At 35.0% G+C, this 17,392-nt stretch overlaps 1 protein-coding gene and 1 long non-coding RNA gene across 5 annotated transcripts in view; one reads left to right on the forward strand and one right to left on the reverse strand.

Annotated features, from left to right (window-relative positions):
- ZWINT (ZW10 interacting kinetochore protein) overlaps positions 1-17,392 on the reverse strand; it is a 76,166-nt gene that overhangs the window by 19,487 nt on the left and 39,287 nt on the right. The window contains exons 5-6 of the mRNA XM_070262674.1: positions 7,438-7,740; positions 111-343 (exon numbers count right to left, since the gene is read on the reverse strand). The gene's annotated coding sequence lies outside the window, so the exon portion shown is untranslated. The remainder of the gene's footprint in view (positions 1-110; positions 344-7,437; positions 7,741-17,392) is intronic.
- The window catches only part of LOC106782059 (uncharacterized), a 90,383-nt gene that overhangs the window by 199 nt on the left and 72,792 nt on the right, over positions 1-17,392 (forward strand). For all 4 annotated transcript variants that reach the window (XR_011437205.1, XR_001378916.3, XR_002808726.2 and 1 more), the window contains exon 2: positions 7,714-7,789. This is a non-coding gene — a long non-coding RNA (uncharacterized lncRNA). The remainder of the gene's footprint in view (positions 1-7,713; positions 7,790-17,392) is intronic.

A 17,392-nucleotide genomic window follows, 5' to 3' on the forward strand; every position in this document is an offset into this window, starting at 1 on the left:
CTAAGGTAGAAGGACAACATTGGGTTTGTCTTTCAAAACACTGTGCTTCACTAACGAAGAACAGTGATCCTGGAGACACGGAACAAATGATATCAGTTCAAAAAGCTTACTGCCTTTGAAGATTTTCCAGGAGGCGGTGCTGGGAGAGAGAACCCAAGCAGAGCGCAGCGCATTTCCTGAAGTGACGGGCTCGAGCTGAAGTTCTGGGGAGACAAAGGCAGCTAATGTTCTCTGCAGAATGTAGGAGAAAGGAGATAGTTGCTCAGAGAGAAACTCGGAGTTCTGCGGAGCTTTGTCAAGTATTCAGCTGACCACTGAGCATCGTGTGTTTGAGGAAACGACCCTGAAAAGATGTTTAAAGATTCCTAGAGATCAGTTTCGGTCAGAAATAGTGACTGTTTCCACCAGTCAGGCTGCAAAACCGTAATCCGTGGGACACTGGGTAGAGTACGCTGACAGTTTGTGCCTTAGTACTAGGGAATAATTAGCTCCAGCCTGATCACTGCACTCATACCACCTAACAAATCTTAAAAGCTAGACCCAAGTGGACCACTGTTAACAAGTCACTTAAATATATGACAAACCAAAGTTCAATAATATTTATAGAAATACAAAAATTTCCAGAAACCAATAAGGTACAGTTTACTATGTCTGGCATCCAAATAAAAATTATCAAGCTTGCAAAAAAAGGAGGGAAACAAAACTCATAATGAGGAGAAAAATCAATAACTGAATCAGAAGAGAAATAGTTGTTAGAATGGACAGACAAGGACATTAAACCGGTTTTTATAACTATATTCCATATGTTCAGAAAGATAAGCAGAGCTGTAATAAAAAAGATAATAAAAGGTAAAGATGTGAAGAAAGTAGAATGCTCGTATTGCTGGTGGGAATGTAAAATGATGCATCTGCTTTAGAGAAGAGTTTAACAGTTTCTCAAAATGTTAACTATAGAGTTAGTATATGAACCACAATTCCACTCAGGGATATATATCCAAGAGAAATGAAAACGTGCACACAAAACCTTGTATACAAATGTCCATAGCAGCATTATTTACAAGGTCAAAAAGTAGAAATAACACAAATGCCCATGAGCTGGTGAATGGAAAAGCAAAATCTACATCCGTTCAATGGAGTATTTTTCAGCAATAAAAGAAAACAAGGTACTAATACATATGCTAAAACGTGGATGAACCTTGAAAACATGCTATGTGAAAGAAATCACTCACAAAACAGCACATATTGTATGATTCCATTTATATGAAATGTCTGGAATAAGCATATCTAAACAAACAGAAAGTAGATTAGTGATTGTCCTGGGCTAGGGGCTGGCAGGGGGTTGGGGGAGGTTGCTAGCATATGGGAAGGGACTGCAAATAGACATGGGATTTCTTTTGGAGGGTAAATGAAAATGTTCTAAAATTAGATTACGGTGAAGGTTGCACAATTCTATACAAAAAGCCATTCAATTTACACTTTAAATGGATCGCAATAAAAGACTTTAAAAAGTTAGAGATATAAAACATAATAAAGACCTAAATCTTGTAGAGGTGAAAACTGCAATGTATAGATGTAATTAGATGAGATCAGTTGCAAATTAAGCATGGCATAATAAAAAAGACATAGCCTTAGAAACTAACATGAATGGGGCCGACCCAGTAGCACAGCAGTTAAGTTCTCACATTCTCCTTTGGCACCCCAGGCTTCACCAGTTCGGATCCTGGGTGTGGACCTATGCACTGCTTGTCAAGCCATGCTGTGGCAGGCATCCCACATATAAAGGAGAGGAAGATAGGCATGGATGTTAGCTCCAGACTAGTCTTCCTCAGCGAAAAAGAGGAGGATTGGCAGCAGATGTTAGCTCAGGGCCAATCTCTCCCACCCAAAAAATAAAGAAAAGAAACTAACATGAATCACAGAAAATAAAATATAAAATCAAAAGAAAAAAGCAACAGTGAGCTGTGGGACAATGTCAAACAGCCAAATATACTTGTAAATGAAGGCCCTGAAGAAGAGGCAAGGGGAGAGGACAAAAACAAATTAAATGATAATGACCAAAGATATTGGAATTTGATGAAAACTATAAATTCACATATCGAAGAAGCTCAACAAACCCCAAGCACAAGAAACATGAAGAAAACCATACCAAGGCATACGTGTCATAATTACATAGCTTAAAACCATTGATAAGGAAAAACCTAACAGCAGCTGATGCAGGGCAGGGACATGTTACGTACAGAAAAACAAAAATAAGGTAAAGATTACAGTAAATTTCTTGTCTGAAACAATGCAAGGGACAGGACAGGGGAGCAACATCTTTAAAGTACTATTAAAATAAAAACAAAAAGTCACCTTTGATTTTTATACACAGGAAACATATCTTCCAAAAATGAAAGTTGACTAAAGATACATTTAGTTATACAAAAGCTGAAGGAATTTATCATTAGCAGATCTGCACTACAAGAAATGTGAAAGAAGTTTATCAGGCAGAAGAACAATGACATTAGGTTGAAATCTGAATGTATTCAAAGGAATGAAAGTCACCAGAAATGGTAACTACATGAGTAGATATATATATTTCACTTAATATTTAAATCTTTTTTAAAAAACTAATGAATGAACTGTATCAATAAAAATGTGATGTGAGATTTATAACATATGCAACAGTAAAATGTAACACAAAGTGTGAGAGAGAAGAAATGGAAGTAAATTATATATCTTTATAGTTGATGTAAAGTATATCAGGTGAAAGTAGACTATGATATTAAAGCTGTGTACTATAATCTCTTAAACAATGATGTCAACTCACCCTTTTTGGCCACCAGTGAGTCGCTCCCTTGTAAAATCTTTTCCTTTTGAGTGCAGGTGGAACCTATGTCTTGTTTCTAAATGATGAAATACAGTAATGGTGATGAGATGTCATTCTGTTGGTTAGGCTACTTATTAGGCATCGGTGATGGCATGTTACTCCTATGACACCATTTCATTATATGATACTCCATAGCAAACTGGAGAGAGAGAGATTCTCCTGGCCTTGAGGAAGCAAACGGGCATGTTGTGAACTACCCGTGGTGAGGATCACGTGGCAGAGAACTGTGGGTGACTCCTAGGACCTGAGAATAGACTCTAGCTGATTGCTAGTAAGAAGATGAAGCCCTCAGTTAAACCAACCACAAGGGGTTGAGTTCTGCTAGCAATTTGAATAAGCTTGGAAGCAGATTCTTCCCTAATTGAGCCTCCCGAAAAGAAAAGAATACCCCCTGGTTAATATCTTGATTGCAACCTTGTAACACCCTGAGAGGAGTGTAAAATCCTGTCCCATGGAAACTGCCTGAAATCCTGACCTATGGAAACTGGGAGAACAAACGTGTGCTATTTTAAGATGCTAAATTATGGTAATTTGTAGTGTAACAATAGGAAACGAATACAAACAACTTCTAAAATAAGAAAGTAAAGAATTATAGCTAATAAGCCAATAAAAGAGATAAAACAGACTCTAAATAGTACTCAACTAATTCAAAAGAAGGCAAAGAAAAGGGAAGAAGGGAAACAGAGGAGACGAAAGAAATAAAAAATAGAAAAATGATAGTTATATGAATAATTACATTAAGTGTAAGTACTTTAAATAGACAAAAGGCAAATATTATGAGATTGGATACAGAAGCAAAACACTTATAATAAGAAATGTACTAAATATAAAGACAAAAGTAAAAGGATGGAAAAAATAACCATACTAATGCTAATTTAACGCAAATGGGAGTGGTTATTTGAGTATATAGGCATACCTCGTTTTGTTGCATTTTGCTGTATTGTGCTTCAAAGATATTTCATGGAGGACAAGACCCTCCACCAGCGAAAAGATTACAACTTACTGAAGCCTCAGATGATGGTTGGCATTTTTTAGTAACAAAGTATTTTTTTAATTGTTATAGACATTGTCTTTTTACACATAATGCTATTGCACACTTAATAGAATACAGTATAATGTAAACATAACTTTTATATGCACTGGGAAACGAAAAATTTATGTGCCTCGCTTTATTGCGATATTGGCTTTATTGCAGTGGTCTGGAACCAAACCCACAATATCTCTGAGGTATGCTTGTATATTCAGAGGAAAAAATATTACCAGAAATAAAAAAGGTGATTTCATAATGATAAAGAGGTCAATTCATCAGGTGAACTTAATCATCATAAGTGTTTATGCACACCTAATAAGAGGCCATCAAAATACATGAATCAAAAACTGGCTGACTTGCAAGGAGAAATAAATCTATAGTCATAGTGGAGATTTCAGTAAGCCCTTTACAATATTTGTTAGAACACTGCACCTAACAGCAGAATATTCATTCTTTTCCAGTGCACACTAAACAAATAAGCCCATGTTATGATTCATAAAATGAATCTTAATAAATCTAAATTAATAGAAACGTACAAAGTATGTTTTCTGTCTGTAAAGAATCTAAATAATCTCCTCTATATACTTTGAACTTTGATGATGTACTCTAGTGGAGAAGTCCTTTAAATTTTTTTTCATTTAGTTAACTCAATCCTTCTTTAGATTTCTGCTCAAAATTTTCAGACATTGATCAAGCATTCTTTCACCTATTTGCCTAGATCAACCCCATTATCATAGGTTCACAAAGCTCTAGGGACTTTATAATACTGGTCACAGTTGCATTTTACATTTGATTGTAGAATTGTTTGGTTGACAGCTTTCTCCCTTTCTAATCAGCAAGCTTATTGAGGGCAAGAGTTGGGTATATTTTTGCTTATAACTAATAGTAAGCAATTAATAATAATTTGTTATATGCATATTATATAAGGGGCAGTTTTTGGAAGGTCTTAATAGGCCATTTTTTTTTTTCTGCTTTATCTTCCCAAATTCCCCTGGTACATAGTTGTATATCTTAGTTTCAGGTCCTTCTAGTTTGGCATATGAGACACTGCCACAATGTGGCCTGACGAGCAGTGCCATGTCTGCACCCAGGATCCGAACCAGTGAAACCCTGGGCCACTGCAATGGAGTGTGGGAACTTAACCACTCGGCCATGGGCCCGGCCCCATTAATAGGCCATTTCAAGGATGCTGGTTTTATCGTAAGAGTAACAGAAAACTATTGAAGTTTTCTCAGTAATTAGATAGCAAATAAGATTTCAGTATAGTAAAATTAAACCTGAATTCTGAGTGAAAAAAAGGACTGGGAAATGATATTATGCTAGTAGTCTTAGTGAAAGATGAGACCATTTTTGGTTTGTATGATTCTGTTTGGTGAAGTGGCAATGGAGATTTATTATAACGATGTATTTAGGCGGAATAATCCATTGATTTTATGATTGAGCAGATCTGGATATGTTGGAGTTGCAAACTGTGTCTTAAAGAAGATACTTAGTTTTCTGACTGTGCAACTGGATGAATTGTGTTGCACTTTATTCAGTGATTGTTGGAATAGAATCCTGTTTGAGGAATAACAGAGAAAGATCCTTAACTTGTTTCTGTTGACCTACTAGTTAGAGATGTTTTAGCTATCGAAGTGAACATTTTAAAAAGACACATGGACAAGTAGATTTGGAGCTTGAAAGAAGATCAGAACTGGAAATATACATTTGATGCTTATAGATATATAGACGATTGAAACCATGGAGATGGATGCCACTTCCTAGAATAGGAAAGTGTTAATTCCTAGAGTGAAAAAGAAAACACTGGTGGAACCAATATAGTTGAGTATGTCTGACATGTTATGGATTTATGGAGAAAGGATGGATTTTTAATAAGAGAAAAGTCTACAGTGGTAAGGGAAATAACAATCAAGTGATAAGCTATAGACAAAGGACAAGAAGATTTCCAAAAAGAGAGAGATCATCATGACAAATCATGCTGAGAGGTCAAGTAAGATAGGATGGAAATTATTGATTGGATTTAGCAACATGGTGATTATTAGTATTTGTTGTAAAAGATGTTAGATAAAGTGGTTAGAACTTTAGAAGCCAGAATATATAGAGCAAATATAAAGCAGATTATATAGAAGCATTAAAGCAAAGAAATGGAGATATATAATACAGAAAATTCTTAGGAAAATTTTGGCAGAATACACTAGAGTACATTCACGCTAACTCTCAAATCAGTAGTTTTCACTAATTAAAGTTTTAATAAGCTCTGTTGCAATTTTCTATTATGCCCGTACTTCTCATCTAATGAGAAACGTTTCCCCTAAATGATCTTCTTGCTTGACTATTAAGAGTCCTTTCTGCTTGATGGATCTATTTTTTAACACCTTCTAAATATTCTACACATCTGATACAGTGGGGAAAATAAATGACATTTTCTAAAAGGCACATTTGATTAGAGTGATGAGGAGTGACTATCAATGTGTTTATGTTTGAGGATTTAGGTAACTTTGATCTATTGATCAAAAATTCCCATGGAACTATTGCTTTTGAATAAAAGCTAGTCCAAATATATTAAATGACCTAACTTTACTTCTAAATTTAAATATAGTTAGGGTAAACTGAAGATCAGATCATTAAAGGATCAAACAATAAATAGCAAATCAAAATGACATGCTACAAGTTAACTTGAATGCTATGATTTTAGACAGCACACTGCATGAAGTTGCAAACTTTATTTAACCCTCCACTTGGCTCTGATTTGGAGAGATCTGACCTAAAATTCCAATGAAAATTACTATAGATCAATAAAAATGTATGATTCTAAGTTTTGTCTCTTTCTATGTTGTCCAATACAGGAGCCACAAGCCACTTGTAACTATTTAAATTTAAATTTAAATTAATTACATTTAAATAAAATTAAAAGTTTAGTTTCTAAGTCATATTTGCTGCATTTCAATGCCGAATAGCGATGTATGCCTAATGGCTACCATATGGGACAATGCAAATTTTAGAACATTTCCATCGAAAGAAAGTTCAATTGGACAGTGATGATTCAAATAAACTTTTAGGTATATTAAACATCTATATCCTGTACTTTATGTAAACAAAGTTGACATTTATATTAATTTCAACATAACCAACAGGGTAAAAAAAGTCCAGAGTTTAAAAAATGTCACATTTGCAGGAAAGAAGTTGCAAATGTGTAATATGTATGTGTTTATGAATTTAAAGAGTGCTTATTTTCAGCTCATCAAACTCTAATGCCCTCCATAAATTACATATAGAAATTTTGTGTTGTTCAACCCATTTTCTTCTGTTGCAAAGAATAATAACACAGCCAGCAAGGAAGTAAAACCAATTCGCTTAAGCATGTAATTGATATGGGCAGTATATTTTCATTATTAAGATGGAAACATCTATTCAGTCATTGAACAAGTGGAAAGTAAAAAAAGTAAAGCATGTGTTCCTGGCAATAGAAAATTTCCTCACTCATTTTGAAGCATTTATATTGTAGCACATGTGAAATGGTTCAGAAAATAGTACTTACATTAGCACTCAAATGGAGCATCAACTGTTTTACTGGGATGCATGAGGTGATTATGGGGGCAGATTGATCTGAGATTCATAGAGCATTAAGTAAATATAAGTAATGAGATAAGACATATCTTTGCAATTGTCTGTAGAAAAAGCACTTCCAGTGCTTTATAAAACATTAAAAACAACATATCATTCTTTTGGGACTGATTTCCAGTTGCATAGAAACTTCCATTTGGCTTGTCCAGCTCTCCCAGCGTTATTTTCAGCTTTGATGTTGTATTTCCAGATCTTCTCTACCCCGTGGCAAGGTCATCTAAATGAGTTGTGGGAAATTCAATGAATAAAACATTATATATAAATAGGTATGTATATTCATATATATATTTACATCTTTTTTTCTGTCTATATCAATCCATCTTGACATATGTCTTCATATGTGTCTTTGTATGTCTTACACCATAAATATTAACTAAAAAGTAATATTTTAAAATCTATTTAATTTTCTCCTAGAATTTTAACACCAGCTGTTTTTCTCTATAGAGTTCACTGATTTTTTTACTTCCCATGTCACAGTCACTGACAGATTACTAAAATGTAATTCCATTGTGATATTTATTAATTCAGAGGCTAAAGCAATAATGGTTCAGGTAAATAAAGCACATGTGCCAGGACATCATCAAAGGATGCTTAAGCATGTATTAAATTTTGTTCATTATTGTGATATAACCTTCAAAAATATCTCCTCTTTTCTACCTTCCTAAACATAGAACTATTTCTATGTTTATATCACTTTAGACCATTAACTAATGGATATTCTTTTCTATGTTTCAAATATTCTTGAGGCAAGAACTTAGAATTTACATAATTTAACCTGATAAATTAAAAAAATTACATTTGGTAATGGTAACTTTTTAGGATGTTTTTCATTAGTTAGCATCACAAAATATATGATGAAAATTTTATTTAAAACAATAAATAATTATTCCTGTTGTGTAGGTGTTTTAATGCGTGAAAGCAAATTGTATATTTGATTGGAACATCTATGCAGTAAATTAATCATATGGCAGACAATACAAATAGTTGATCAAAAAGTGTTCATAGGGACTCAAACTCTTGATGAAGAAAATATTTTTGCTTTTATCAACAAATGAATTTATCCTCTGGTTTTACTCTGTGTGTGTGTGTGGTGTGTGCGTTTTCAGTCTTGCTCTGGGAATAAGAAATTCCCACTGGTTTGCTTACTTTTTAAAACAGCTTTATTGAAGTATGAATTTCATGTGAATTATAATTATCAATTTTAAATGTAAATGCAATGATTTTGTTATAAAGTTGTACAATCAATTTTAAGACATTTTCTTCACCCCTAAGAGATCCATTTTGTTGTTTGCTGTAAATCCCTGTTCCTACCCCAGGTCCAGACCAAGGGGATATATTTTTTCTGTCTCTGTAGTCTAGCCTTTTTTGGACACTCGAGAAACATACTGTATGTAGTTCTTTTGCATCTGGCTTCTTTGTCTTAGCACGATGTTTTGAGGTCATCCATGCTGTAGCACATATCAGTAATTTGTTCTTTTTTATTGAGGAATATATTCCAATGTGTAGATATACCACATACAGTTTATCTTTTCCCCAGTTGATGGAAATTAGATTGTTTCTAGTTATTGACTTGTACGATTATGTTGCTGTGAGATTCCCTTAAAAGTTTTTCTTTGAACATATGTTTACATTTCTCTTGAGTAGATACCTAGTAATGAATTGCTGAGTCACATGGTAAGTTTATGTTTTGGTATTTTCTAAAGTGGTGCTACCATTTTACATTCTCACTTACAGTATAAGAGGGTTTCAATTTCTCCATGTCTTCACATGGTATGCTCAGTAGTTTTGATTAGAACCATTCCAGTGGGTGTAAAGTGGTATCTCATTGTAGTTTTAACACGTATTTTCCCCTGATGACTAATTATGATAGCTATGTTTTCATATCTTTATTATCCATTTGTGTATCTTCTTGGGTGAAATATCTATTCAAATATTCTGCTCATTTAAAACAAAAATTGGGTTTTTTTTTTTTTTGAGAAAGATTAGCTCTGAGCTAACTGCTGCCAATCCTCCTCTTTTTGCTGAGGAAGACTAGCCCTGAGCTAACATCCAGGCCCATCTTTCTCTACTTTATATGTGGGACGCCTACCACAGCATGGCTTGCCAAGTGTTGGCCTGTCCGCACTCCGGATTCCAACCTGCGAACCCTGACCCGCTGAAGTGAAACGTTCAAACTTAACCTCTGCACCACCAGACCAGCCCCAATAGTTATTTCCTTAATAGTGAGTTGTAAGAGTTATTTCTATTCTACATAGAAGTCTGTTTATCAGATATATGTTTTGGAAATATTTTTTCCCAACCTGTGGCTTGTCTTTCATTTTCTTAACAGTGTCTTTTAAACTGTTTAAGAACACTTTGCCTAACTGAAGCTATGAAATGTTTTTTCTATGTTGTCTTCTCAAAGATTTTAGTTTTAATTCTTCCATTTACATTTATGATTAATTTTTAGTTAATTTTTGTGTACAGCGTGAGGTAAGAGTTTAAATTCATCTTTCTGTGTGTGGACACCCAATTATTACAACACGTGTCAAAAAACTGTTCTTTCCTGGGGCCAGCCCAGTGGCACAGCATTTAGGTTCACATGTTCCACTTCGGTGGCCTAGGGTTCACTGGTTTGGATACTGGGTGTGGACATGACACTGCTTGGTGGGCCATGCTGTGGTGGGTGTCCCACATATAAAATAGAGGGAGACGGGCACGGATGTTAGCTCAGGGCCAGTCTTCCTCAGCAAAAGGAAGAGGATTGGCAGCAGATGTTAGCTCAGGGCTAATCTTCCTCAAAAAAACCAAAACACCACAAAAAAACTGTTCTTTCCTCATTTAATTGTCTTAGCACCTTTTGTTAAAAATCAGTTGACCATAAATGCATTGTATTTCCTGGACTTTCCATTCTGTTTCATTGACCAACATTTTTATTCACATTGTTTTGATCATTGCACCTTTATAGTACATTAGAAATTGTGGAGTGTGAGTCTTCTAACTTTATCTTCTATTACAAAAATGACTAGGCTATTTTGGGTCTTTTGCATTTCCATATACGTTTTAGGAATGACTTGTCTTTTTCTGCCAAAAGACCTTTCTGGGATATTTTTTATGGATTGCATTGAATTAGGTTGGAAAGTATGGATTATGGTTTTTGTTTGTCTCTGTTTTTTAAAATTTATTTTTATTTTTACCACTATATATTTCAAAGGTTGGCTGCCAATAATTTTCAGAGAAGACTTAGTACCCTTACTCCATGAGACACTGAACCAGACATCACCAAGTTTCCTCGGGAATTCTCTAGAACTATTGAGACCGAACTCTAGGCCCATAAACTCTTCTTTCTCCAGATAAATATGTTAAACACAAACATAGAGGTGGGCCAGTTAGACTTCCAGAACAAATTTTATATTCAAACCAAAGAATTTGACACAATAACCGTACTTTTTTTCAAAGAAAGTAGACACAAAGATGAAATACTTCATTAATAGGACACAGTAATATATTGACAAAGCTAGATAATTTGCTCTGACACACTTAGTTATTTTTTTCCTTCATAAAAATGTAAGAAAGCCTACCCTCTCTGAAAGTTTCAGGAGCTAATCTTAGCATTTTGAAAGAAGCAACAACAAATTCTAGACTGAGGTGCATATTTTGAAATTTAGAAAATGAAATGATCAATTCATCCTTAAATGTGGCATCTGTGGAAATTTTGTACTGGATGGATGAAATTCATATTTACTAATCCAAAGACACTATATTAAATTTTTAAAAGAATAAATATTCTATCATTTAGTTGCCACACAGAAACTCTCTGCACTTTTTGTTATTGATATATAGTTGACATAAAATATTATGTTAGTTTCAGGTGTACAACATAATGATTTGACCTTTATATACACTACAAAATGATCACTATAAGTCTGGTAACCATCCATCACCGTACAAAGTTGTAACACTACTGTTGACTATATTCCCTATGCTGTATATTATATCCCCGCTACTTATTTATTTTATAACTGAAAGTTTGAACTAACTTTTATTATTTCAAATTAATAGAAAGAAAACAGATGCTCAGAAAAGCTTAACCAAAGTAACTTAACGAAGCCCACGGAGCTAGTAAATTGCAGAGCTAAACCTAAAACAAATCCATCTAATACCGAAGTCAGCTCTTTCTATTGCATGCACTAATTGGAATTAGACCTGAGAGGTTTTGGGCAATAAAATTCAGCCTTTGGGGAAGGTCTGTTTTTCCTCATGCCATCAGCATCTTACTCTCTAGCTTTTTCTCGGTAAATGTTTTTAAAATTGATTTGAAGTTGTTTTCTTTTGTCCTGTTCTGCCTATATGCTGCAGTGTATATATACCTTATATTTATGCTTTCTGAAACTTTCAAAACTTTATTAAAAATTTCAGACCCTAAAACAGTTGGGAGAGGGCATATCTTAGTACAAATAGATTTATGAACATCCTTCGATTACAGAACTCCAATGACCAGCATTTTCAACATTTTATATCTTCAACTATATTTTCTCTAAATGTTTTGTAGAAAAAGTGAGTAGAATAGGGAATGTACTTCAGAGCCTGACCTTAGCTGAGAAAGGCATATTGCATCAGACAAAATTAGTTGTCCCCTGAAGATGCTGAAAATCAGGTTTCTTATTGCATAATTCATGGCAAAATACAAAGAACATGGTGTTTGTAATAAGAGATTCAAGTTCAGTCTCAGTTCAACTGCCCAGTACATATGTGACCTTGGGACAATTAAGTAAAATCAAGAATTCAATTTTCTCATTTATTAAATTGGGATAATGATGAGCAGGTTTCTTGTGAAAAACCAAATAAAATAATTTTTGGAAAATATCTTGACCTGTGTTTGGCACATAGTGGATATTATTAACATTTTAGTTTCCATTCCCACCAGCCCCTTTTGGGAGTCATATTTAAATAAAGCCAGAATATGAATAACTTCAGAAATTATTTTGAAGAGTCTGTCATGTAATTACTCAATAAATGCGTAAATGTATACAACATGGATTAGTCTTGTTTTCCAATAAACTATATCTCTTCCAGTTGCATTAAAGTTTAACATGATTTACAGTCTTTAACTTTCACAGTTTCCTATCATTCATTTTTCAATGTCAACTTGATCAGTAAACTTAAAACTCTAATTTTGTGTTTCACTAAAACAAGAATTAAGAAACATTTTTTCAGAGACTTAGCATTTAGCTCATAAAGCTATTACTACTTTTCTACAAATTATGATTCCAAAAGTCACTGATTGTCTGTTGTTAGCTACAGCTGTGCTTTGCTGGAATTTTCAGCTCAACATACTATATCTTGTTTTAGGAAGAATCTTCATGTTTAGCATTTAAATTACAGATCATACAGCAATTCTTGCCTTGATTTGCTAGTTCCAGATGGATAGATTCTGACTTACACCATGTTCAATTCCCTATTTCAGTCTGTCATTCCTGTAACAATGCTCAGCATCCATGCAATTTGGACACGGACCATCAGAACTAAATTGCAAGACCCTCGTGAGAAAGGATATCTCACTAGGAGTAAATGCCCATGAAAGCCTTTTAAATCTTTTCTAATCATGATCCAACACTCCAGCTTCTTACTTTTTGTTTTCTGACAGTAATGAACCAAAACACCATGATGAAAGCTTGAAAGCTAAAGAGATTGTTTTTAATTCTCAAACTCAGTTTTATGTATCTGTTGCACTTATAATCATGTTTAGATTGTTCCCATTGCTTTCCTCTAATTTTCATGGGAGATAATTTCACCTTATCTATATAAATCTTTCCCTTTCAGTTCAAGATGAGTTATCTGTTTCCCTTCATTGATTAAGCTAAGCGCTAAATTGATTTGGTTTTTACTACTCAGCAGCCATCAAGATTCACCCAGGGACAGCTAGTGTCTCCTAGGTGCAGGAAGTGGGCAGCTTGGAAAAGCAAGAGAAAGAACAAAGACATAGTTTGGGGTTCCTCCCCATTTTATTCATATCCATTTACTCCTCAATATTACAGTATTGTTACAGAAATTACTAATCTTTTTGAAAAATTTGCATGAAAAAACATGATTATGAGAAAAAAGTCATAAATCTTCAAGTAACTTTATATTTCCATTAAATAAAATGTATTAAAAAATAAAACTCAGGCTAGTCCCAGTGGTCTAGTGGTTAATTAAGTTAGGCATGCTCTCCTTCTGGGGCCTGGGTTCATTTCCCAGGCATGGACCTACACTGCTCTGTTAGTGGCCATGCTGTGCTGGTGGCCCACATATTAAAAAATAGAGGAAGATTGGCATGGATGTTAACTCAGCAAATCTTCCTCAGCAAAAAATAAAATAAAGTTAAAACTCAAGTCACTCCTGGCAGTCTCCCCTTTACGTGTCTCTTTATATCACATAGATACACCATGTCCAAAAAACAATAGAATTTGGACAGTTATTTTAGTTTCCAAGTAAGTAAAAATTTTGAAAAATCATGGTGATTACAATATAGGTTTCCATTATTTCAGTGTCACAATGCACTGTGTCATTTTACAAGTACTGATTTACTGGAATTTTTGTCAGTTATTTTGGCAGTTTTAGATATCCAGATATCAATATTTCTAATTAAGGTGTACAAAGATACTTATTTCTTGTATTAAATTGTTTTGTTTTGGTGAGGAAGAATCACCCTGAGCTAACATCCATTGCCAATCCTTCTCTTTTTTTATTTTTTTTTTTGCTTGAGGAAGACTAGCCCTGAGCTAACAGTCCTGTCAATCCTCCTCTACTTTGTACATGGAATGCCTCCACAGCATGGCTGATGAGTAGAGCAGGTCCGCATCTGGGATTCAAACCAATGAACCCAGGCCACCGAAGCAGAGCATGCAGAACTTTAACCACTTGGCCACAGAGCCGGCCCCCTCTGTTAATATTTTTTTTGTTAGTTAGGTTGAATCCGTTCTGTTGATCTGTGTTCAAGTTCAGTCATTTTATACTTGTCATTGACACTGTCTTAAGTATGTCCAATGAGATTTTTGGTTTTAACTTCAGTTATTGTAGTTTTCAATTCTATAATTTCCTTTTAGTTCTTTTATAGAACTTCTATTTCTTTGCTGAGATTTTCTCTTCATGTGTTTCAGGAGAATTTGTAATTGATTTCTAAAGCATTTTTAAGACAATTGCTTTTAGAATTCTTGTCAGATAATTCCACTATCAGATCCATCTCCATATTGGCATTTGTTGATTGTCTTTTCTCATTAAATTGTGCTTCTCCTCTTTCTTGTTATCATGAGTGATATTTTATCTTATCATGGACATTTTGTTTATTTTGTTAGGAGACTCTTGTTCCTATCTAAGTATTCTATCTTAGCAGGCAGTTGCCCTGTATTAGTGTGTAAGTTATAGTATGTTTCTCTAAGCTTTAACTCCCATGAAAGTTTAGTTTCTGAACCCTTGCAATGTTATTCTTGTCTGCTTTGTTTTCTGGTACTGCTGGGACTCCTGCTCAAGCCCTACTGGTGCCATCTCTGGGGTCACTGGGCAGTCTTCTGGGGTGAGGCAAGAAGCCAGTGAACCTAGTACCCTTATTCCACTGGGTGGAAGACAGGGAGTCACAGGGTTTGCTATTGTAGTAGCCAAGAGAAAGGACCACTCTCTGGGCCCTGGTTCTGAACTGGGGTATAGGATAGGTAGAACTTTGCTTCTGCAGGTGCTGGGAAATGACACCACTCACTTGGCCTGAGTTGTGGAGCAGGGACTGGGATGGCTGAGGTTTTGCTGCTGCCACTGCTATTGGTGAATTGGATCATCAGCAGAGGTCCCATTTGTGGAGAAGTACTTAAGGTTCCCCACTAGGTCTATGTTGGGCTTCTACTTTCCCAGTCCTTTGGTCACAAAGAGCAGGTTTTCTCTTTTTTCCCCTTTTTTTCTTTTATGCCTGTTGGTTATTCTTTGTTGTAGGCTTCTCCATTGCCCAGTCCAGGGTATATGAGAGATGAAAAGAAAATCCAGGGAACTCACCATGTTTTCATTCCCCAAATCCTGCACTCTCTAGCCTGTACACATTCTTCTTTTCAGCTTTCAGATTCCTCTTACTGTTCTCTGTTAAGTAATTTCCAAGGTACAATTATATTTAGAGAGAAGGAACCAGGAAAAGTGAATCTATACCATCTTGTTCTAAAACCTTAGCTATCATTTTTAAAGCTGTGGTTATAACTTATATTTCTATATACTTAGAAATTAGAAGTGATCCTGGAACATGCTAATACTTGGAAAAAAATTCTAAATAAATGAATTAACAAGTGAGTTGTTGCTTACATAAAATGAAAGAAGGAAAGACAGGATAAAGGAAGAAAAAGAAAAGGAAAAGAAAGAATGCTGTTGCCACTGGACTATTCTAATAACGATCTTGTATATTGGAAAGAATACCAGCCTCACATGTGTTACTAACCAATGTAGAATTACTATGTATCAATTTAAATTCTATAACCTTATGTTTTCTCATCTACAAAATAAAAAACTGGACTGGCACGGTGGTGCAGCGGTTAAGTTCGCACGTTTCGCTTCGGCGGACCAGGGTTCGCCAGTTCAGATCCCAGGTGTGGACATGGCACCACTTGGCACACCATGCTGTGGTAGGCGTCCCGCATATAAAGTACAGGAAGATGGGCACTGATGTTAGCTCAGGGCCAGTCTTCCTCAGCCAAAAAGAGGAGGATTGGCGGCAGATGTTAGCTCAGGGCTAATCTTCCTCAAAAAAATAAATAAATAAAAAATAAAAAACTTTGTTTAAAATTTGTCATCTCTTCCAGTCATATATGCTGTGGCTCTCAAACAGTTTTTCTGAAAGTCACAATTGATGCTGTACTTAAAAGTAATCTTCTATTGAGCTTACAGTTGTAACCTCTGAGGTAGCATGCAAACCCTTTGACACAGCCATGCAGTAGTGGGAAACAGCAGCAAGTCGATTGGACTGGTGTAAAACAATAAGGGATTCTGTACATCTTCCCAATCAACGGCATATGTAGGGCATGAGTCAAAGAGGTTGAGCTGCCAAAAATGAAAGGCTCCATAGAGCTTTCACCTGTGAGCAGCTGGTCATACACTTTTGGTTTTTCCAAATATGTTCACATGTGGAGAGACTATCATAACCCACTGGCTATTATCTTTGAATATCAAGGACAAACATGTCACAGCTAATGCCCATCCAACTGTTAATGCAGTCTGTGCCTTTGTTGGAACTTCTGTTCCCAGTCTAATGGATATTTCGTTTAACTGATAACTCTCCCTTGTTGATGTACCATCAGGCCCTAAACTTTTTATGTAAGAAGTCACTAAGAATGTGCTGAGGGTGCATATCTTTACTCTCTTGGCCCCAACTCACTAATTACCTTATATAAGATAAAGTGTGTTATAGAAATCTTGCAAGGAATTGATAATAAAGTTGTCAACAGAGGAGAAATATACAAATACATCATGAAAATACTGTTATGCTAATATCATAATCATATTTTATACACACACATGCATGCACACATTTAGCTGTAGTTAGAGATATGTACACTAGCCTTACCAGGTGTATAGTATGCCTTGTGTTATACATGGCATTATGGTCACTCTTTTCAGATGCAAGTGCAAAGACTGTTCAAAGTTAACATTATGATAGCCTTTTACAATCCCTTTTCCTAAATGTAGGTAGAACTTTCTAAATTGCAAATCTGATAATGTATTTACATTATTTTGTTGTCTTTAAATGCGTATTTATTGAATATCTAATACACACTGTATATGACATGGAGAATATTGTTCAAGGTGTGACTAAAACAAATATGAAAGTTACAGTCTATTAGGTGAAAGCTTGGGAGACCATACTCTTTAAATATTTTACT

Source organism: Equus caballus, chromosome 1 (genome assembly GCF_041296265.1).
Source record: "Equus caballus isolate H_3958 breed thoroughbred chromosome 1, TB-T2T, whole genome shotgun sequence".
Classification (NCBI taxonomy): domain Eukaryota; kingdom Metazoa; phylum Chordata; class Mammalia; order Perissodactyla; family Equidae; genus Equus; species Equus caballus.